A 24205-nucleotide genomic window follows, 5' to 3' on the forward strand; every position below is an offset into this window, starting at 1 on the left:
ACTTAATGGTATGATCAATATTCGCTTTCGCCCCGCTGAGTAAGCTGCTGGTCTCAGAACTAAAAATCTATCAGGCTTTTTGGAGACAAGGACAGAATCAGTTCCCTGTATTTTTACTTTCCTTTAAGTTCCCTTGCGAAATATTCATGAAGCACGACAAGCAGAATTCATGGACATCTGTTAGTATTTAATTGAATAATGTTAAACTAATTTTGTTATTGAGGGTATTAATGGTTACCCAAACAAGGTGGGCAAATGCAGTTAAGATGCAAAACAGTCAGAACAGGTTCAAGGAGTTGAACCTGCTCCTATGTGCCTAAATTATAAAACTACAGTTCCCATGGATGAAACAGAACACCTTCTCTAGGTGTTGCCTTTTAACTTGATCACCCAAGGCACAACCGTACCATTTGTTGCTGATGATGAAGATCACAAAGGAAATATACCTTGCAAACTGTTCAAGGAATTCTTTTGAGACTCGTAAAAGAATTTTCCCTGGACACCATCTAAAATGTGCTCAAAATGGAGCTTTAGTTTTAAGGCTGCGCACTAAACTTGGAGAACAGCTGTTGAGCTGAATTCTGGGAGGTCAAGGTCAGACTTTAGTGGCTCAATGAAATTCACAGGAATTCAAAATTTATCAAAGGTGATTGACACAAATGGGGCAAAATTGTCTAATCCATGTGTTGCTCTGATCAGTCAATTAAGCCTAAGAAGCTGCTCTTTAAGAGTAAGATTGAAAAACAGAAGGCTTTGCACCCTGCCAATCAGTAAGCATCTGTAGCCAGCAGAGCAGAAGAGGTATTTTAACTTTGTTATATTCTCTCAAAAGCTACTGTTTTTCCTTGTCTACTCCTGGAAGAACCTAGTATGTACAGAAGGTACTTATACAAATACAAGCATATTTCAAGACAGGCAGTGAGGTCATCAACTTCAAATTAGGAATTAGACATATAAATATCCAGTTGGAGACAATTAATGATTTCAAAAGAAAATTGGATAAGCATTGAGGAAAATAAACATGCAGGGTCACGAGGATAGAGCGAGGGGAATGAAACTGACTGGATTGCTTGACAGAGAGCCAACATGGACTTGATCAGTTGAATGGTCTCCTTCTGTGCCATTATGACTCTATGAGCTGGATTTTCATGGTCACGATCAGGACCAAATGGAGGAGGGGTTGAGGAAAATGGCTGCAGAGTGGCATGCCCGGAGTTCCCACCTCTGTTCCCATCCTCGGCCATTTTCACAAGGGAAGGGGAGGGTGCAGGCACCAGAACCAACCAACTCCTTTAAATTGACAGCATTGTGGGCTCACTGAGAGACAATGTCCAGTAAGTTTTTTTAATTTTCATGGACTTTAACAGCTGTCAGGTTTTACAGCAGCTGCCTGGAAGTGTGAAAAATGGATTGGGGAGGGAAGAGTTTAAAAGGTAAGTAAAATGGTTTTACCTCCTTTACAGCTCATTATGAAATACAGCAGCATGAGTTGTATCTGTGTTCATTAAGGTGAGTTATGACAGTGCTGTGATTGGAAGGTGTGACTAACCCTTAAACAATGTGTTTGTCAGATTGTTACTACTGCCAACATGGCAATCTGTCAAGTAAAATATCAGCATTGTAAATGTGGAAAAGTCTTCAGATGAGTTTATATACAGTTCATTGAATGGAAAAAAAGGTAGAGTACATTTCACACTATTGAAAGGGTAGTCTAATATGATAATGTGTAAATGTTTAATCTTTTCCCATTGCTTTTCTGTATTCAGTCGAGACAGCTGTTGAGATAGCAGTTCTGAAGTCTGTTTGTTTACTCAGTGTTATGGACTTTTTAGCAGATTCCAAATGTTAGAATTGGGCTTGTGTGTTCTGTCCGTAAAGTGGATAATGGACGAGGGAGTGAGGGTTTTAGGGAGTAAGGAGGTGAGGGACTGAAGGGGTGAGGGGGATGAGGGAATATGGGTGAAGTGTATGAGGGTATTGGGGATGATGGTGAGGGGCATGAAGGGTGTGAGGAGATAAGGGGGTAAGGTTGAGGAGGTGACGGGGAGTGGGGTAAGGGTGAGGGGGAGGGTTTAAGGTGATCAGAGGGTTCAACTGCATTTAGGTTAGATGCTGATTGCCTCAGAAGCACCGGGCCATGATTTTTTTGGAAGGGAGGTGGGCCTTTTAACCTGTCTCCACTTATACCTTAGGCCTGATGCTTTAGGTGGCAGGCCCACCTCCAGACCATCTAAGGCCTGGACCCCTGATGATCCTGCCTGCCGGAAGTCTCGTGATGGAGGTGGGACCGTGACAGTGGGATTAGCCCTGTTTCCCGATTCCCACCTCCGACGTGAAAATCTGGCCCTGTGACTCCTATACCAGGAAGAGATAAGTGTGATACCTAACGAGTGTCAGTGATAAGGAATGGTTCACGTGAAGAGAGCTCAGATATCATCATTCACATGGATGATAGGTTCTGGCTGAACCAATGATCCCAAAGGAATGCACAATCCCAACACCAAAGTGGTTCACTGGCTCAACACTGCAGAAACTAACGCCTGTGACTTCGGAAAGGGAGGGGATAAACTCAAACATCCTGCTCAGAAGGACAAGATTGTGCCAGTTCTGGAACATTGACAATCTTGCATATGGACTCTGAACTATTTGGGAGTATATGGATGGGGTGTGTCCTGCATGTTGTATGTTCTACGTGTGTACCTGTACATACATGAGAACTCTGGGGTAATTGCAGCCACATCTGGCTAAGGACCTGGTAGTGAGAGTGTGAGTGATGTCATGCAGCCTAATGATGAAACACAACCAATCTTCAGCTGGCCAGAAATCCACACTGTGGGAATACACAGCAGGTTACATCAGCATCTGAAAGAAAAGGACGTGCTCACCTGGTGAACATACATTCTTTTGCAGGCACTAAAATGATGGCAATTGATTGATAGAAAATGAGCCAGAGGTCATTTAAATAGTGATCCTAATTGACTTGGATTTAATGGGCTTAAATGTAAGTTCTTTATTTCTTTCTTTTACCTCCCAGTCTAGACTTCTTTAAATCTTCTGTGAGGCACTATATCAGTTGGAAAGGCTGCTTATAGACAGATGCAGAAATGGGACATCACAAGGTTTCATAGTTCTTAGCATCCTAACTTTGATCTCACATCCTTGATTGGTTTAGAATGGATATTCACTGCTCCTGCTATGCTAGCATCAAGTTTTAAACAAAAAAAAAAACAGGCTGTTAATGAGACTATTACAATGATGTTAAAGAAGATTGGCAAACTATGCTTTGCAAACAGGAATGTGTCTCAGGCTATTTCAGTCTAGCTGTTAAAAATTGCCAAATCTAAAACCTCAGCAAAAAGCTGATCAAATTTATCCAGTCCTGACCTATGAGACCCATAACCAATTTACTGTGGGTCACTAATGAAACAATTAGCAGTTAGGTTGATAAAATGGTACCTTGATTAACTGCATCAGCAGCTTGTTTAGAAGAAAGACTTGTATTTCAATAATATCTTTCAGGACCACAGGATCTGCCCAAGTGTCTTACATCTAATTAAGTACTTTTGAAGTGTAGTCACTATTGCAATGTTGGAAACATGGCAGATGATTTGTGCACAGCAAGATCCCACAAACAACAATGTGATATGATTGGAAAATCTGCTTTTTTTTTCCATGATGTTGGGTTGAGGGATGAATATTGGCCAGGACACTGAGACAACTCTCCTGCTCTGCAAAACACCACATGGAATTTTTTGCATTCAACCGGGTTGACGGGGCTTCAGTCTGACTTCTTATCCGTCACCATGTACCTCACTGGCTCATATTTCTGGCTGCCATTTTTAAATGGCACCCACGCACTCTGCAGCCCAGAACTTGTGGCAAGTGATGGCCCCAAGAAGAGACAAGTACTGTGTGCCCAAGTTTAGTGACAAGGCACTGGCCGCATTCCCCCAGGCAGTTGAGACTGGTAAGAGGTCCTCTGCCCCCGTGATGGGAGCCGGAGGTCCACCAACTTCAATATCAAGGTTGGTATGAGGTCGTCAGTGCCAACGGTCTCCAGGAAAGGGCCACTTTCCAATGCAGAAAAAGGATGAATGACCTCATCCGCTTCACCAGGTTAAGTCAAACTTTTCTTCAGTCTTTACTCATACTCTCACAAGACCATCAGAAATTCAGTGTTACAGTCCACAGGAATCTCACACACTACCAGCATAAAGGACATCATCACTGATTCTCTCACACACACGTTTACATTTTCATCTCTTGTCACATCCTGCACAAGTCACATCTTCAGTCCTTACATAGGTCCACTCAGCACACACAGCAGGCATGCAAGATTACCATGTGTTTTGGCATCCATCCTGCTCACAGTCTGCTCATCTATCTTTATGCAGGAAAAGATCGCCTGCAACAACAGGGAGAGATCCTAGGCTGGAGGGTGGCAGCTGGAGTTCAGGCCACTCACCCCCTTTGAAGAGTAGATGGCAGAGCTGGCTGGTGAGGAGTAGGATTGTGCCTGCGCCAAAGGCAAGCTCGACATCCCCCAACAAGTCAGTGAGGCCCCATCCACTAATCTTCACCCACCCCTGAAACTTTGAGTGCTCTTTAATGTAGGTGACTATCCAGCCAATCATTAATTTTCTCTTCTCTCTATTACAGGCACCAGCAAGAAAAGGAGATGACACAACGCTAACCAGTTCATCAATCCCAGCTCCCAGACCACCTTGGATGAGGATTCTGAGGACCCACTAGATGTAAAGCCATCACAGCGTTCACCCACACCCTCCCTGCAGAGACACACACCTCAGTAGGACTTAGTTTTAGAACAGGCTCTGGGTTACCATCTGGTGAACACAGCACAGATGCATGACCACAGCAGGCAGAAGCAGTGGCAGCCAACGTCACTGACACTCGGAGGACTGCTGGAGGCCAGACTCCTGCTGAGTCCGAGTCCATTGACAAGACTCTGGACTGGGCCCTCAGAGAGATGTTAGAGCTCCAAAGTCAGACAGGGGCACATCAGGCAAAGTTGTCAAATGGCCATTTCTAGATTAGAAAGGAGGATGGAAGACTCCGTCCTAGTCCAGTCTAATGTCTTGGCACTGACATGCCAGCGCCTCGAGGTCACCGTTGGAAGGGTGACAACCGCCATGGAAACCTTGGTCCAGCAGTTTCTGTCGGATATACGTAAGAACCAGCACGCCATCACTTCAGCCATGAGGGGGAAGGGGCACCTCGGACACCCACAGGGAGGAGGAACATCAGCCAGACAACCCGGGGCCATCCACCCAGGACTCTCCTGTGCTGTCCAGCAACTCTAAGTCCCCTCTGCCTGTGACCCTATCAACTCCAGCTCCTCAGACCAAGGAGAGTGAACGTGCCCTGTAGCAGGAGTTCTAAAGCAGAGGATGCCTGTGTTTACAGTGTAGTAATCCTCACTTCTCCACCTGCATAATGCAGAGCAAGGACCTAGCTAACACTTGATGACTCCTGAAATGCCTGCTAAAGGGCAACAACTATGTGAGATCAGAGTGCGTGTCAAGGCCCCAAATGCCGGACTATTACATGGGAGGATGCCACTCTGGATCCGAAGGTCTGGCTAGTGTGGCTTGCCCAAATCCCTGAGGCAGCTCTCCGATGGGCAATCAACATGGTTAGCTGATCGTGAGTATGCCATCAGTGTGCCTGGTTTCTGTGTGGACATCCGAGACTTTGGAATGAAAATGCAGAGGCCTCAAATGGGATCAGAGCAAAGCTCCGCTACATCTGAAATGTGCTCTTTATTATCAATGAATTAACTAATTAACACCTAAATGCAGTGTCTGTTTTCTCAGCTCACAGATGCAAAGATGCATGAGAAGTTCGGATACGCAAGATGAAGGCAGGGTCATAAGTGATTGTCAGTAATCAAAAGATGCTGCTGCTGAAGGTCTCACAGTGCACACAAAGGTGACCTGACTTGCAGGCTTGCATCCATGACTGAGTGACAGATCATTACGTCCTAAAGAACAATCTCATACTGTGGACTCAATATGATGATGGGGCATGAATACTAATTTTGTATGAGGGACTGTGTGGTGATTATGGCTTTAAGACTTATTGTTCTGTGTAATATCATGTGACAGTGCAAATGAGTCAGCCCTAAGCGCGGGGAACCTTAGGGGTGGATCTTGATGGAAGTGTGCAACTGCTGCTGAAGCCCTGTAAATAAAGTTCACTGTCTTATGAGGAACCCTGTCCAGAAAAACAAGTCCATAACAACTGGCAACAAGGATAAATTGGTTCCAGCGCTGTCCCTCGCCCAATGAATATGAGTAACTTGTTTTAAAAAGAAGAAAGGGAAAGTACATTTGCCAGGTATGCCACATTTTGGCAGGGTCAACTCATTTGACTCATCCACAGAGGATTGGAGTTAATATATAAAACACCCCGGTTTCTTTTTCCAAGCAAATGAAATAACAGTGGAGGAAAGCAGGAAAGCAATTATCCTAAGCGGGAGTAAAACTTATAATTTAATCCGTAGTTTGATGCCCCTGAATGCTCCCGATTCGAAGACCTTCAGCGAATCGATAGACCTTGTAAAGGGTCATTTTCAATCCAAACCCTCTGTAATCGTGCAAAGGTTCAAGTTTAATTCAAGAGTAAGAGCCCCAGGGGCGACCATAACAATGTATGTAGCGAAGTTGAAACAGCTAACTGCACATTGTGACTTCGGGGGACCCTAAACAATATATTAAGGGATCGTTTGAATATGGAGCAGACTTTAACCAAATTGAAAATGTATTCTGGTGAAGCCATACAAGTGAAAGATATTACTACTGTACCTGTTTATTACAAGCACCAGACAGCACAGCTCCCCGTGACTGTAGTGGAAGGTGAAGGGACAACCTTCTAGGTTGTAACTGGTTGAGGGAAATTAATCTTGATTGGCCAATCAGGTTTCAAAAGGAAGCTGGAAGAGTTCCTGAGTTGGGTAAGGAACAAGGCAAGGTGCTTCAGAATGAGACTGGAGAGTCAAACAACCTTAACAGAATGCAAAAGGAGTGTGCAGACATTCTGCAACCTGAGGGACTAAAAATTGTCTTAAACAGCAGCATTGAAGAACAGCAGAAGAAACTCAAGGAGACCCTGCTGAATTACAGAATTCAAGATGAAACAAGTGAGCTTCACAAAGGAAAGGGAAAACTGTTGAAAGACTTTCACACACTACAAGGATCCTTCAGGTCAAAGTTTGTACCTCTGGAAAATCATGAAGAGAAGTAGAACAAATTTAATGTCACTCTGAACAAATTGAAGAACCAGTTGGCAGAGAAGATGCAGCAATGTTTAAGGTTCCAAGAGGAAGCAAAAAGATACAAGAAAGAGACAGGAGAGCTGAAGAATCAGCTGAGTGAAACAAAAGAGGCATTAGAAGGAAAAGTCATGGAACTTTCCAAAATGCAAGTGGGTGATGAAGCCATGGGTAGCTCAAACCCTGAACTGAACCAAGTTGAGATTTCGCCTGAGAGAAGTCTGCCTGACAATGAAGGACAAGACTAAACTCTGTGCTAGACAGAAGAAGACAAGATGGAAGATGGTTCTGAAAAGAAAATGAACGACCCCCCACACTACTACAGGTTCAACACCTTCAGAATTACTTATGAAGTACCATCTTCATACAAGATTAAACCCGGTACTTCCCAATTTGGAGGGGAAAGTAGAGAACAGACAAAGGAATCAAAAAGTGACTCATGATTTGCATAGTCGTGAGCGAGAATTTACTGTTGGTGAAACAGTATAAAACTTCGACGGTGGGTGGATCGAATTGGTTACCTGGTTCTTACCTGTGGCTGAACTATTGTATCATGTAGAAGTGGAGGGCTGGATCACCCGAAAACATGTGGATCATTTGAGAAGAAGGGAGATACCCCAACAAATTGGTGTTCCACCTGTAACCATTGTAGGACCTGTGATCCATGTTGTGATTGATCAGCCAAGGATAGACATACCAGATGTCTCTGGCGGAGTGGATAACACTGAGTTGCCTGTGCCTAAGGACATACTTGATGTTGCTGCTGTTCCAGAAAATGAAGATTCAGTAAGAGATTCTAAAGTCATGGAGCTACGACGTTCCATCTGGATCAGGAAACCACCTGAGAGATTGAACTTTCATTTCATAACCTGTGTATGTATTTGTAATGTCATGAATGTAGTTGTTCTTGTAAATACAAATTGTAAACAAAAAATCAAGGGGGAGGAATGTAGTAACTGCAGCTTGAAGGAATGTAGTGACTGTACTTTAAAACTTATTGTACTGCATAGTATCATGTGACAAAGTGAACAAGTCAGCCCTAAGCATGGGGAATCTTAGGGATGGAGTTTTTGTCTAGTTGTGGATCTTGATGAAAGTATGTAACTGCTGCTGAAGCCCTGTAAATAAAGTTCACTGTTTCTTGTGAGAAACATGTCTGGAAAATCAAGCTCATAACAGATTGCCTGTAGATGTATGCCGCAGTCCGGATTCAGATTAGACTCAGACATCAAAGCGAGAACCAGTGAGTAATGATTGCCCTCCTTGAGGCACCTAGCAACACTCTAGGCAAATTGGTACAAGTGCACTGAGGTTGGCAGTGCTTCTCCTGTCTCTTGAAGACAGCTATGGGCAGTGGAATGTTGGTGAGATGCTTGAAGAGACTACACCATGTCTACTCTGTTCACAGTGCACACTGGTGGAGTTATGGTCCCAGAACAGAATGGCCACATGCTCCAGAGGCTGCCTAGCATTGCAAGAATGAAGCCATCACCACAACATTGTGACTACTCATTCTGAGGTTAATGTCCTTCATTGAGATGCTGAGGGTAGCAAAAAAGGTGATAATGCCGAGGCAGCATGGAGGACACAAGAGAAAGAGGTTTGTATGACCTAGTCGTTTTCATCACCCTGGAGCTTTGTGGCTGTAAGCATCTCATGGGCATGTCGGCCATGCTATGGCCTCCTCCTCTGGGGCATCAGCTTCCTCACCCTCATCGAGCTCAGCCCTCTCAACATGCTCCTCATTGGAGGAGATGTGCAGCTCCTCCATATCTCGATCTGGCAACTCATCCCCCCTTTAGAGCACCAGATTGTGTAGAGCACATCAAACCACGATGATGTGGGACACCCTCTGGGGAAAGTACTGGAGAGCACTGCCTGACCAGACCAGGCATCTGAAATGTATCTTCAACATGCCCATGGTCTGCTCAATCAAGGAGCATGTTGCAGAATAAGAACATAAGAAATAGGAGCAGGAGTAGACCATTCGACCCCTCGACCCTGCACTGCTATTCAATAAGATCATGGCTGATATTCTTGTGTTACATTTTCCACATTCCCATCTATCCCTGATAACCTTAGATTCTTGTTAAGCAAGGGAATCAATTTACCTCTGCCTTAACATTATTCAATGGCCCCACCTCCACTGCCTTCTGAGGCAGACAGTTCCAAAGTCGCAGAACCCTCTGAGAGAAAAACATTCTCCTCATCTCTGTCCTAAAAGGGTGACCCCTAATTTTAAAACAGTGCTCCCTAGTTCTGGACTCACCCACAAGAGGAAATATCCTTTTGATGTCCACCTTGTCAAGGCCATTCAGGATCTTGTGTATTTCAATTAAATCACCCCTCACTTTTCCAAACTCCACTTGGAAACAAGCCCAGCCTGTCCAACCTTTCCTCATAAGACAACCCACTCATTCCAGGTATCAACCTAGTAAACCTCATTTGATCCACCTCCACTGCATTTATATCCTTCCTTAAATAAGGAGACGGTGTGATGGTGTACCTTGCTAAATAGGGCATTGGTAACCTTTCAGATGGATTTATGAGCAGATGCTTGGGATATGCCACAGAGATCCCCAATGGGGCCCTGGAATGAGCCACTTGCAAAAAGGTTCAGTGTGGTGATCACATTTAGAGCCACTGGCAATGGATGGCCTCCCAGTCCCAGTGGAGTCAGCTCCTCCTGGAGAATGTGGCAGATGCGAGCCACCACATCCCTTGACAAGCGATTCTCGCTCATTTGTAGATATGAGAAGCTTCTTTGGTACAGCCTTGGTCATGCCAAATGCCTCCATGGAATGGGTGTGTCAGCCTCAGCGTTTGGGTCTTCATGTTCCTTAGGGCGAGGCTCTTCTCTTTGCCCAGCCTGAATGCAATGGGCCCTTCTTCTCCTTCTCAGTTGCTTGACGGCCAGGAAAAAGGCAGTGGTGCTTGCTGCATTCATTCTCCACTCCTGCTTGTCTGTGCGGAAACATTGAACAAATATATGATTGTGCATAATCTTGCAATGATCATCTTCCAGTCGCAAGCTAGGGAGTCAATGTGAAGTCCTTGAATAGCCCTCATTCCAGGAATTCTATCTCCAGATCATCCATGCATCTGTGGCAAAGCCTTGAGCATCAATGGAAGCGCCCCAACCCATACCACCACCACCACCCCTCATCGACCAAAAGGCCCCAGGTTTGTTAGCACTTTCAGAAAAGGGTTTGGATCTGGATGAGTGCAGCCAGGCACTAGTGGTCTCAGTCAGGGCTCTGTCAGATTGACTCTTTTGGATTAGACTAGAGCCCAACCTTGCAGTAACATAATGAGTGTAATTGGGGAATCGTGCGAAGCTTGGACCTGTCAGCTTCAAGGTGTGGATGTCTTTGGGGCATTTCGCATATGCACTTTGGTTGCTGTTCCTTTACCGTTGGATCCTTCTGACCTTTGCCCTTTCCTATGAGAAGGACAAATGGTCATTGGAACACAATCAAAATATGGCCCCAGGGTGGAATGGATTCTCACAAGAATACACACCATGAGTTAAAGTGCCCAAGTCCTTCAATTAGCATTTGAATGCTCCTAACATGTCTCAGCTGTGCAGTGCTCTCCATTTGGTAATGTGCAAATTAGTCAGGTGGCCCTTCACTTAGGCCAAAAGTGCAGTATTCGACTCCTCCAACAAGCTGCTAGACCCTTCTCCGGCGAATCCTTTCATAGCTTATTTTTGTACTGCATCACTGGATCGGCTTGCAAAATACTGGTGCTCAGGTTTTATTATGAGACCAGCTTTCAGCGCCCGTCACCCCCATTGAAGTCCCTCCCATCGTGCTGGAAGAGCACAATGTACAAGTTTCCCTCCATCCAATCACTTACCTTCCTCCTCCTCTAATCTTAGATCCCATCGTTATTGTTGTTGATATCCCTGTTCTCCCCCCTGAACCGTTTTCTGTTGATGCCCCATGTCAACCTGACCCTTCCCCATCTTGAGGCCCCATACACAGTGACATCCTGAGACCGCCCCCGCCAACCAATGACACCATCGAGTGCCGCCATCCCTCCCCCCAACTGTATTACCTGTTCCCCGTCTACAGGCTGCAGGACAGGCTTGTCAAGCACAGCCCTCCAAATTGGTGCGCAATTGCCCAGGACAGTCAATGCCTTCTGGCCCCAACTACCCATTGTGCTAATGTCGAGGACAGTTTATGACCAACTTGCCCCCCACCACCCACTGCCCCGCCACAAGTCATGTGTCCTTGTGCATCCTCCCGCCCACCCCCTTAGTCAAGCCTTTGCCTTCCAGCTCCTTCCCTTGCCTTTGTCTTGTCTCGCTCGCATCCACCCCCCCACCCCGCAGTCAGGCCTTTACCTTCTAGCCACCCTCTTGCCTTCTCGCTGGTTATGCCTGAGCAGCCCTGGCATGGAGTTAAAGCAGCGGGGAGCTCAGTGCAGTGAAAGGTAGGAGAACGCTGCGCGCACATACCTCAAGGTTACGCGTGAAGTGAAGTTCGCCTGATGCACCTCATTTATACCTGGTCGTGAATCACATTGGTCTAATTTGCCACCAGCATAGCCATTTGATCTGGAAGAGGGGCGTGATTCCTGCAAACTGGGTTTTTAATGAGTAGTCATGATATTCAAATGCAGGTATGTTTCCCAACATGGCAGAAAGGGCTACCCAACCCAATATGAAAGTCAGGAGCAGAATATTTCAAACTATTTTCCCAACAGTGGGAAACTGATTTTTGGCCTTACTCCAAATTTTCCCGTCCTGCCCGCCACGATGTCCATCGCTGGTGGGATTGGAAAATCCCATCTGGAGTTTCAGTGAGCTTGGTTGACTTACAGTATGTCTAACGTCCGTGTGGGTTGTTGAGAAATCCATGGAATCTCTTGTGGTGGCATCTGTCATTTATTGTGCAGTATGGTGTGCTTGACCACAGTTTGTCTGTTCATTTGCATGTACCTCAGACTTACCCTTAATAATAAAATATAAGATAGACACCGTAAATTGTTTATCTTTCTGTACTTGTAAAGTTTATTTTTGTTTGTTCAAAACCCGTGGAATCTTGTAGCTTTATTCACTTAGTAAGCGTCTTGAATCTTAAACTTGGTCGACTCTAAAGAAACATTATTGGTGTCTAACCGGATCCCCCCACAATCCTGGTCTGGCCAAGGATCATAGCACACTTCATTGACGTGAGGCACTTTCTCTGGATCCTGTGGTACTGAAAGATATTATTGAAATACAAGTCTTCCTTTTTAAACAAACTGCTGATGCAGTTAATCAAGGTACCATTTTATCAGCCTAACTGCTAATTGTTTCATTGGTGACCTGTAGTGAACTGGTTATGGGTCTCAATTAACCAGGTCAGGATTGGATAAATTTGATAAGCTTTTTATATACTTATCCCTCAACCAACATCACTAACAACGTTTTTTTGGTCATTGTCCCTAATTGTGGGATCTTGCTGTGCATTAGTTGGCTGTCATATTTCCTACATTACAACAGTGACTCCAACCCAAGAGTACTTCACTGGCTGTAAGGCACTTTGGGACATCCTGAGGTTGAGGAAAGCATCTTATAAACAAAACATCTTTCTTTAAGCCACCATTATAGACTGACTGGTCATCTATTTGTTCTTTGTTGGATCTTGCTGTGTGCAGACCAGCTGCGATAGAAATGCGAATTATTTTCTCTTCAATACAGTTTACCAGTCGGGAAACCTTCTTATAGCCAGATGCAAAAATCATGCATCATAGTTCTTAGCACCTTACCTCTGACCTCATATCTTCATGATGATACAGAGCAATTCATTGCTAACAGAAAGTTACCTTTTTCACAGAAACGCCCAGCAAAATGTAGAGGGCAGTCACACTGTAAAGATGCGGCACCACTGGGCAACCAGGTGTCATGGCAAGTACCCCCATTCTGGCAAACATCTCCTTGGCAGATGGAGATCTTTGGAGATGGAAGGTAGGTGGGCAATGGTGGGAGGGCAGAATGTGACAGCACTGGAAGCAATGGAGAGGTTGCATCATCCGCGAGGACGGTCCGTGGTGTCACTGTTAAACCTGCAGGCAGCTTTCTGCTGACCCCGGGAAATCTGCAAGAAACCAAATTCAGAACAATTAACAGTGGCAAAACAAATGCAGCAAAACCCTCACCCTCTTGTTTTGGGTGGAGAGGCACATTTGAGTGGGATTTAACCTTAACAAGTCACTCTTGAGTTTTTACATATTCAGGAAAATGAACAAATTGGGGGGAGAGAAGAGGTACATAGTAGGTTTCCTTCTTCCCTTCTTCCTCCAAGAAAAGCAACAGGATTTCTATCATGGAATCTCACAGCACAGAGAGAGGTCATTTGGCCCATCGTGTCTTCACCAGCTCTCCAAAAAGCAACCAATTAGTCCTGCTCCCAATATCCAAGCACTTTACTCTCCTTCAAGTAATTTTCCAACCTGTTTTTAGAAGTTATTTTCAAATCTGTTTCCATCACACTTTCAGGCAGTGTAATATCGATCTTAGTAAAAAAAAAAATTGACTCATCTCACCTCTGGCTCTTTTGCCAATTTGATGTTCCCTCTGATTACCTATCTGTCAGACAGTGGAGACCGTTTCTCCCTACCTACTCTATTTAAACCAGTTGTGATTTTGAACAAATAAAACCAGAAAATGCTGGAAAAACTCATCAGGTCTGATAGCATCTGTGGAGAGAGAAACAGAGTTAACGTTTTGCATCTGCATAACCCTTCTTTGGAGCTCTGCTCCAGCATTTTCTGTTTTTATTTCAGATTTCCAGCATCCGCAGTATTTTGCTTTTATCTAATGATTTTGCACAACTGTTAAAACTGCCCTTAATCCTCTCTGCTCTAAGAAGTATAATTCCAGCTTCTCCAGTCTCTCCAGATGACCGAATTCCCACATCCCTGGCACAAATTTAGTAAATCTCCTCTGCACCCTTGCCAAAGCCTTGGTATCCTTACTGAAGTATAATGCTCATTGGCGAGTTGGCTGCAATACTCCAGATGAGGCTGAGCTAGTGATTTATCAAGGTTTTAACATAACTTTGAAAAAACTCAGCAGGTCTGGCAGCATCGGCGGAGAAGAAAAGAGTTGACGATTCGATTCCTCATGACCCTTTAACAGAACTGATCTTTCTTTACAAGGAGAGGGAAATATAAGCTGGTTTAAGTTGGGGGGAGGGGGGGGAAGTGGAGGGGGGGGGGTTGTTAGGATAGGAGTAGATCATCAAAAGATGTCACAGACAAAGGAACAAAAGAACACAGAGGTGTTGAAGTTGGTGATATTATCTAAACGAATGTGCTAATTAAGAATGAATGGTAGGGCACTCAAGGTATAGCTCTAGTGGGGGTGGGGGTGCATAAAAGATTTAAAAATAATGGAAATAGGTGGGAAAAGAAAAATCTATAAATTATTGGAAAAGAAAAAAAAAACAAAAGGAAGGGGGAAGAAACAGAAAGGGGGTGGGGATGGAGGAGGGAGCTCAAGACCTAAAGTTGTTGAATTCAATATTCAGTCCGGAAGGCTGTAAAGTGCCTAGTCGGAAGATGAGGTGCTGTTCCTCCAGTCTGCGTTGGGCTTCACTGGAACAATACAGCAGGCCAAAGACAGACATGTGGGCAAGAGAGCAGAGTGGAGTGTTAAAATGGCAAGCGACAGGGAGGTTTGGGCCATTCTTGCGGACAGACCGCAGGTGTTCTGCAAAGCGGTCGCCCAGTTTACGTTTGGTCTCTCCAATGTAGAGGAGACCGCATTGGGAGCAACGAATACAGTAGACTAAGTTGGGGGAAATGCAAGTGAAATGCTGCTTCACTTGAAAGGAGTGTTTGGGCCCTTGGACGGTGAGGAGAGAGGAAGTGAAGGGGCAGGTGTTACATCTTTTGCGTGGGCATGGGGAGGTGCCATAGGTGGGGTGTGAGGAGTAGGTGATGGAGGAATGGACCAGGGTGTCCCGGAGGGAACGATCCCTATGGAATGCCAACAGGGGGGGGGTGAAGGGAAGATGTGTTTGGTGGTGGCATCATGCTGGAGTTGGCGGAAATGGCAGAGGATGATCCTTTGAATGTGGAGGCTGGTGGGGTGATAAAGAGACAGGCATAGCTCTTCATGGGGTATGTGGAACATTCCTTGTTCCAATCCTACTCCAGCCCCCTTCCACAACTCTTTCTCCTGTACATCGATGATTACTTCGGTGCTGCTTCATGCTCTTGTCGGGACTTGGAAAAATTTATTAATTTTGCTTCCAATCTCCACCCCTCCATCATCTTCACATGGTCCATCTCTGACACTTCCCTTCCCTTCCTTGACCTCTCTGTCTCAATCTCTGGTGATAGACTGTCCACCAATATCCATTACAAGCCTACCGACTCCCACAGCTACCTTGACTACAGCTCCTCACACCCCGCTTCCTGTAAGGACTCCATCCCATTCTCTCAGTTCCTTCGCCTCCGTCGCATCTGTTCCGATGATGCTACCTTCAAAAACAGTTCCTCTGACATGTCCTCCTTCTTCCTTAATCGAGGTTTTCCACCCATGGTCGTTGACAGGGCCCTCAACCGTGTCCGGCCCATCTCCTGCGCATCTGCCCTCACGCCTTCTCCTCCCTCCCAGAAACATGATAGGGTCCCCCTTGTCCTCACTTATCACCCCATCAGCCTCCGCATTCAAAGGATCATCCTCCGCCATTTCCGCCAACTCCAGCATGATGCCACCACCAAACACATCTTCCCTTCACCCCCCCTGTTGGCATTCCGTAGGGATCATTCTCTCCGGGACACCCTGGTCCACTCCTCCATCACCCCCTACTCCTCAACCCCCACCTATGGCACCTCCCAATGCCCACGCAAAAGATGTAACACCTGCCCCTTCACTTCCTCTCTCCTCACCGTCCAAGGGCCCAAACTCTCCTTTCAAGTGAAGCAGCATTTCACTTGCATTTCCCCCAACTTAGTCTACTGCATTCGTTGCTCCCAATGTGGTCTCCTCTACATTGGAGAGACCAAACATAAACCGGGCGACCGCTTTGCAAAACACCTGCAGTCTGTCCGCAAGAATGACCCAAACCTCCCTGTCGCTTGCCATTTTAACACTCCACCCTGCTCTCTTGCCAACATGTCTGTCCTTGGCCTGCTGCATTGTTCCAGTGAAGCCCAACGCAAACTGGAGGAACAGCACCTCATCTTCCGACTAGGCACTTTACAGCCTTCCAGACTGAATATTGAATGCAACAACTTTAGGTCTTGAGCTCCCTCCTCCATCCCCACCCCCTTTCTGTTTCTTCCTCCTTCCTTTTGTTTTTTTTTTCTTTTCCAATAATTTATACAGATTTTTCTTTTCCCACCTATTTCCATTATTTTTAAATCTTTTATGCTCCCCCATCCCCACTAGAGCTATATTTTGAGTGCCCTACCATCCATTCTTAATTAGCACATTCGTTTAGATAATATCACCAACTTCAACACCTCTGTGTTCTTTTGTTCTTTTGTCTGTGACATCTTTTGATGATCTGCTCCTATCCTAACACCCCCCCCCTCCACTTCTGCCCCTGCAGCCCCCTCCCACACCCACCACCTTAAACTAGCTTGTATTTCCCTCTCCTTGTAAAGAAAGATTAGTTCCCTTGAAGGGTCATGAGGACTCGAAACGTCAACTCTTTTCTTCTCCGCCGATGCTGCCAAACCTGCTGAGTTTTTCCAGGTAATTCTGTTTTTGTTTTGGATTTCCAGCATCCGCAGTTTTTTGTTTTTAACATAACTTTGTTGCTTTTGTGCTCTCTGTCTGAAAGCCATGATGAAGGCAAATAATAATGAAGGGTACAAAATGAAATCAAGCAAATGGCAAGAACAATGTAATTTTAGGTTGTATTCACTGTGACAGCTGCTACACAAATATAATGAACTGTAATTATTATGATTGACTTTATTGTCCACGAGTTTTTCCATTTAAATTAACTGAAGTTTGGACAACCGAAACAACCCTCTCTGTTAGGTGTATCTTAGTAAGCTTCATTAATGTTAACTGTTCAAATGCAAACACAAAATGTGTAAACCAAAATACTGCCGAGAGATTAATTAACAAAATGCTCCAAGGTGAGAGTTCCTTTAAATCTCCTCTAAATATTTTGCATTAAAATGAATTAAAATCTTTATTTTCTGCACGATTCTTTGTAATGGCTTCTCTATGTTTCTGGTGCATTTTTTTATCATTCAGTTTTGGGATGTGGGTGTTTTTGGTTAATCCAACATTTATTGCCTATCCCTAGTTGACCTTGAGAAGGTGGTAGTGAACTGCACAGTCCAAAAGTTAAGAAGGTTACAGGATAAACTCAAGGAAAATATGTACTTCTTGGCCAATGAGCTGTCGGTGGCTCTGTACCGACTATGGGAGCACATGTGCCGATCCCTCCCGGAACTGGTGCAGCACAAGGCGAGGAGGCTGAGTGCTGGGGAATTGTTGGTTTACAATTCAGTTATATCTGCTCCATTATGTCATTCTCATCTTCTAGTCATCCAGTACTGACAAGAAATAACCAATCAGATCTCCCACTTCACTCCCATCTTCCTCCTCCTCCTCTTCCTCCCTCCTCCTCGGCATTACTTGGTATTTGACATTGGCAAAAGCTATTTGACCACAAGCTGCACTTGAGGAACATAAACTTGCAAGGCTACAGGGATAGGGCGAGGGAACTGACTGGATTGATCTCCCGAGAGCTGTCATGAACTCCATGGGAAAATGGCCTCCTTTTCTGCTGGAAGGACCCTTATGGTGAAGATGTTGCCACAGAGATGTTGGGAACGTCCCAGCTTTTGGCCCAGCATAGCCCTTGATTCTCTGATTCACCCTCCCTACAAGCAGGATGCCCCAAAAATGAATAGGAAAAATTGGAGTTGGGAGCGTCATTAACAGGTTCAAATTTATCGAAAGGAGAGTGGAAAGATTGAAAAACAGCAAGCTATTTGAGATGTGATGAGATTTCTCATGACACATTAATCATTCTACTGGCTTAGCACAATAGGCAGCTTTTCAGCCCCTGGATCAAAATAGTCGTGCCTAGAAATACCCTCATCAGTATTCAGTCACAAAATCTACACTGATCTATTTTCAGGAGTGCTACAGTATCAAATGGTTGGCCCTTGATTTCTCCTTTATTTGTCCTCAGGTCTGGGCAATTTTGGTGATGTTGTGTCTTCCCCTCATACTGGTGCAGTATGCTGGCCCCGACTCTCCCTCCTCCCCCTGGCCGCACATGTAGCGCTGAGCGCTACCAGCCGTGCATTATGCTAGACAGGCCTTAATTAGCCCACCTGCGTAAAATGGCAGCATGCAGCCAATTGCAGGTGGCAATCGGCTCCATGCCCACACCCGACCTGCTCCTGCCCAGCTCGCCCGCCATAGGAAAAATCCAGGGCATAGAATATTGCAGCACGGAAAAAGGGCATTTAGCCCATCCAGTCTGCACTGGTCCTTTCAAAGAGCTACTCAGTTAATCCCATTCTCCCTTTATTACCCTAAATCTCAGACACTTGCATACCACTGACTTCTGATGGCCCTGCAGTTTTCTTGCAACTGCTTTATCTGTCATCTATCTAGGTAAACAATAAGCAGGTCTTAGGATCTCACAGATATCTGTTTTCAACACAGCAAGCCTTGCTTTGTGAGCTATCACTGGCACCTCTTTGTTTGGAGCAAAAAATGTTGAAGAAAAATAAAATGTCCTCTTTATGTCCTTTATGATTGAAGAACAAAGCGTTATCACAAATCAAATTTATCTTCCCTGGATTCCAGGAATCAGACAATGCCTTCATTAGATGAAGAAGTAATGGCTACAAACCACACAAGTGCCCATTAGACACATCCTTCAAAGCCCTACACACAATTATATTGTACAGACGACAAAATGAAAGATAATACAGAAATGTCCAAACTTCAGCAAAAACAGACATCCTGATGTGCAGTCCATACCAAAACCACACAGGATAGCAATATTGACCTGTTTAAAATGAATAAATTAATGCCTGTACTAAAATAGTAGAGAGAGAGAAATTCCAGCTAGATCCATTAAACATCATGGGTGGAATTTTCTGTTTGGGGGGCTAAGTGCAGTGGCAGGCAGAGAGGGCGGCATGATTCCCGCTGTGCAGCAGAGCGGGTGAACAAGCATGATCTTCCACTTTTCAGCTTATTAATTATGCACGAAGGAGAAACTTGGCAAATTTTTGGCAGGGTAGTCAGGAAGTTGCCCACCCTGCTGTTGCCTCGTGGGTCAAAGGTCCTGGTACCGTTTTTACATGGCACCCAGTCAGACATTCACTCATTGCGGGCCAGGAGCTCCTCGTTACTCCTCCAGCTTTCTTGTGGCCGCAGCTTGTACAGAAGCTCACAGATGTGAACAAACATATCCTAGGACATACGAGGCACCTCTGGCATTGCCTTTTGCTCATCTCTAGATAACAGCCCCACCCTCTACAGCACTCCCCCCACTCCTCCCTTCCCTGGACAGCCCCCCTACCTTTCCTTGTAATCCTGCCTCCCCTAACCAACCTTGGAGCTGCCTGTGATAAATGCACCCAAATTGTGACCCTCTTAAAGGTAGGCAAAAGCAGCACCTATGTATCTCGGAGTCATTGATGACGTGAAGCTTGCCAGGTACAAGTCAGTCATGTACAGTCGTGAAACGGACCATTCTCATTATCTGCTAGCAGGGCACTTAGGTTGGAGGGGGCATGTGCTTCCTGCGAGTTGGCCTTTTAATGAACATTCATGAGATGGAAATGAATGCAAATATGGTTTCCAACATAGATCAGCGGGAAAGTTGAGAAACCTTTTGCTTGCCATCAAATTGGGGAAAACAAAATCCCGAACTGATGGTGAGCAACAGACTCTTGCAATCACTCCAAATTTTGTGGTCCCGCCCACCACAATTCCCACCATTGGAGGGAGCAGTTAGATGCAGCTTCAGGGTCATATTCTGCAGACTGACTTTCATTGTTTCATAATTTGCCCTGGTGAGATTTGAACTCTTGATAATCTTTTAAATGAAAACAATTAAACCAAATCAACAAAATTGGGATAAATCAGGCACAGCCCCTAATTCAGGTCAGCTGTAAAACCAAGGACAAAATTTAAAGGAACCTTACAAACTTTAAATCAAAATGTGATTAAAGGGGTCAACAAAACACCCCAGTCCCCGCGGTGCCCACCGAGCACGGAAGGCCTCGAGAGTGCCAGCAGACCGCGTGCTCCCTCTCCAGCGACATCCAGCAGCGAACGTAGCCGCGGAAGAGGGACAAACAATCGGGCGGGACTCCCCCGTCGATCGCCCGCTGCCTGGACCTGTTAATGGCCAACTTGGCCAGGCCCAGGAGCAGGTTCACGAGGAGGTCCTCCTCCTTCCCGACCCCCTTCCGCACCGGGTGCCCATAGATCAGGAGCATGGGGCTGAAGTGCAAACAAAACATCAATAAAAGGTTTTTCAAGTAACTAAAAAGGGAGTGCAGCCTACAACACCCTATGTATACATGATCCACAGACTCCACAAGACCGCAAAAAGGGCACGTGTCCTGAGAGTCCGTGAACCTATGCATCCTCTTATTATAGGGGACTGCTGCATGCAACACTCTCCAACTCAGGTCCCCGATAGAAAGGGGGAGGACACCTCTGTAGAGGGCCTCCCATCGGGGGCCTCCGCCGCCGGACGGCAACAAGGCACGCCAGGGCGTGTCCGGGCGACGGACAAGGGCGAGAAAATGGAAGGTGTGCAGCAGCAGTCCGTGCAAAAAGCCCCCCTTTGCCGTGCCAAAAGGCACGGAGGGCATGTCCCCGAGGCGGCTCATATTGCGGGGCACCAGCACCCGAGGGAGGGTTCGGGGCTTGGGGCCAATGTGGAATTCTGTCCGAACAGGGGAACGTTCAGACGGAAGACCACCACGCACCTGGGCCACCTCAAGACCCAAAATAACGTCGGGTCCGAGCACGACCGTTCTCAGGTCTTGGATGGCATCGGCTGCGACCTGGACACTCACAGACGCGCGTCGCGCCAACTCCTGCGGGAGCATCCAGCCCAGTCCTCCGCCACCCAGCACGTCCCCGATCCTGGTCACGCCTGCGGCCACAGCCCTCCTCTCCGCCAACCACTGAAAAGGACGGAGGGGCAGATTCCTGAGCAGCAGCTCTCTGAGGATAGCCGCTACTCCTGATGGGGGAGAGCTGCGTCGCGAGGCCACCACTTTCCAGACTTTGATCAGGTCCTGGTAAAAGACGGGCAACGCCTGCAAGGAGCCACCGAGGCCCAGCTGTTCGATAAACAGGAGCTGCACGTCATAATTCAGGCCGTGCACCTGACGGAAGAAATACGTTGTCAGGGCACACCATCTAGGAGGAGGCTCGACGTAGAGGTATCGCTGCAGGGTCTGAAGGCGGAAAGTCGCCACCTGTGTGCGTAGGCACACTAGCGCCTGACCATCCTCCCTAAGCGGGAGACTCAGAACCTCGGCAGCGACCCAGTGCAATCTTTTGTCCCAGAAGAAGTCGACTAACAATCTCTGGATTCTTGTGACAAAGTCCGGGGGAGGGGTCAAAGTGACCAGCCGATACCACAACGTGGCGGCGATCAGCTGGTTTATGACCAGAACTCGACCTCGGTAAGATAGCACTCGGAGCAGTCCTGTCCAGCGCCGCAGGCGAGCGGTGACTTTCGTCTCCAGTTCCTGCCAGTTTGCCGGCCAGGATTCCTCAGCGGGGCAGAGATGGACCCCCAGGTAGAGGAGGCTGGTCCTGCTCCAGGTGAAAGGCCTGAGCTCCTCGGGTAGGGGATCCATCTGCCACTGACCGACCAGGAGTCCAGAACATTTACCCCAGTTGATCCTGGCAGAAGAAGCGGCAGAGTAGACCTCCTGGCACTCGCGCATCCTCCGCAGGTCAGCCGGGTCACTAAACATAAGGAGCACGTCATCGGCGTAAGCCGAAAGGACCACCCCGATGCCCGGCCCGCACAGAACCAATCCCGACAACCTCCTCCGCAAGAGGCGCAGGAAAAGCTCCACGCAAATAGAATACAACTGGCCGGACAGGGGGCAGCCCTGACGTACCCCTCTCCCAAGGTGAAGGGCCGCCGTCAGGGACCCGTTAACCTTCACTAGACACTCCGCGGCGGTGTACAGAAGTCGGATCCGGGCGACAAAATGCGTCCCGAACCCGCAGAGTTCCGAGTAAGTATCCGTGATCCACCCTGTCGAACGCCTTCTCCTGATCGAGAGACAGGAAGGCGCTCGACAGACCAGCCCTCTGGGAATGGTGGATGATGTCCCGGACCAGATGGATGTTATCATAAATGGTTCGGTCCGGGACGGTGTAGGACTGGTCAGGGTGGATCATGTGGTCCAGCATGGTGCCGAGCCGAGAAGACATGGCTCGGGCGAAGATTTTGTAGTCCATGCTGAGGAGGGAGACCAGGTGCCAGTTTTTAAGAAGGCGGAGATCCCCCTTCTTCGGCAGCAGGGCAATCATGGCCCTGCGCCACGAAAGGGGCATCTCCCCGCTAGCAATGCTCTCCCCCAGGACCCCCGCGAAGTCGCTCCCCAAGACGTCCCAGAACGCCCTGAAGCATTCCACGGTCAGCCCGTCTAGTCCCGGGGTTTTGCCCCTAGAAAGATCGTCGAGTGCGCCGGTCAGCTCCCCCAGACTTATAGGGGAGTCGAGCTTTCCGGCGCACTCCGGGCCGACCTGCAGCAGGTCCTCCCACAAAACTCTGCAAGCTTCCTCACTGGATGGATCCGGAGAGAACAGGGCAGTGTAGTAATCTCGGGCGATGGCCCTGATGCCCTCCGGATCCGAGACAAGGGATCCGTCGTCGGCCAGCAGCGTAAGGAGCTGCTTACGGACCCCGTGCCTTTTTTCCAGCGAGTAGAAGAAGGGGGAACCACGGTCCATCTCCTTAAGGAAACAGATCCGCGACCTCACAAACGCGCCCCGAGACCCGACCAGTTGCAGGTCCCACAGCGCGCCCTTCTTCTCATCGTACACCGACCGCAGGGCCGGGTCCGCGTCGGGCTGATGGAGACGTGCCTCCAGGTCGAGCACCTCCTTCTCCAACTCCTCGACCCTGGATTTGCGTCTCTTTGTCGACCCCTTCGCGTACTCTTGACAGAAAACTTGGACGTGAGTCTTGCCCACGTCCCACCATAGCCTCAAGGAGGGGAAGCCTCCCCGCTTCCTTCTCCAGCCGGCTCAGAAACGACGGAACGAGTCCAGGAACCGCTGGTCCTCCAACAAAAGGTTGTTAAAATGCCAGTACGCGGACCCCGTCCAAGCGCAGAACGAAATGAGCTCCGCCCACACAAGACGGTGGTCTGTGCACGGAACCTGCTGTATAGAAGCAGCCGGAACGCAGGACACGTACGCCTTTGAAACATAAAGGCGGTCGAGTCTGGACGCTCCGACTCCAGGTGACACAAAGGTGAACACGCTGGAGTCAGGATGGAGATTTCGCCAGACGTCCACTAAGTCGAAGGACCTGAGCAGGTCCAGCAACTTACTCACACCTCGCGTGCAGTGCGGGGTACCGTGACGGTCCCGGACCCCGAGGGTGCAATTGAAATCCCCCCCGAGGACGATGCACTCGCCAGCGTCAATGGAGCCGAGATGAGTGGACACTTCTTCAAAGAAACTCACTTGCTGCTGCACGCCCAGGGGAGCGTACACATTCACAAAGTGAAGCACCGCCCCCCCCAGACGCACAGTCAGGTGCAGCAACCGGCCTGGCACCTATTTAGGCCAAGCTTAGGGGTTTGCCAGCTCTTTTTTTAGTGATATAACTCTTTCGAGTACAAACACGTTTCCATCTGTTCCTATTCAGATGAAGTTACATTGTTTCATAGTTTGCCATTGTGAGATTTGAACCCTTGACC

Source organism: Carcharodon carcharias, chromosome 5 (genome assembly GCF_017639515.1).
Source record: "Carcharodon carcharias isolate sCarCar2 chromosome 5, sCarCar2.pri, whole genome shotgun sequence".
NCBI classification, from domain to species: Eukaryota; Metazoa; Chordata; class Chondrichthyes; order Lamniformes; family Lamnidae; genus Carcharodon; species Carcharodon carcharias.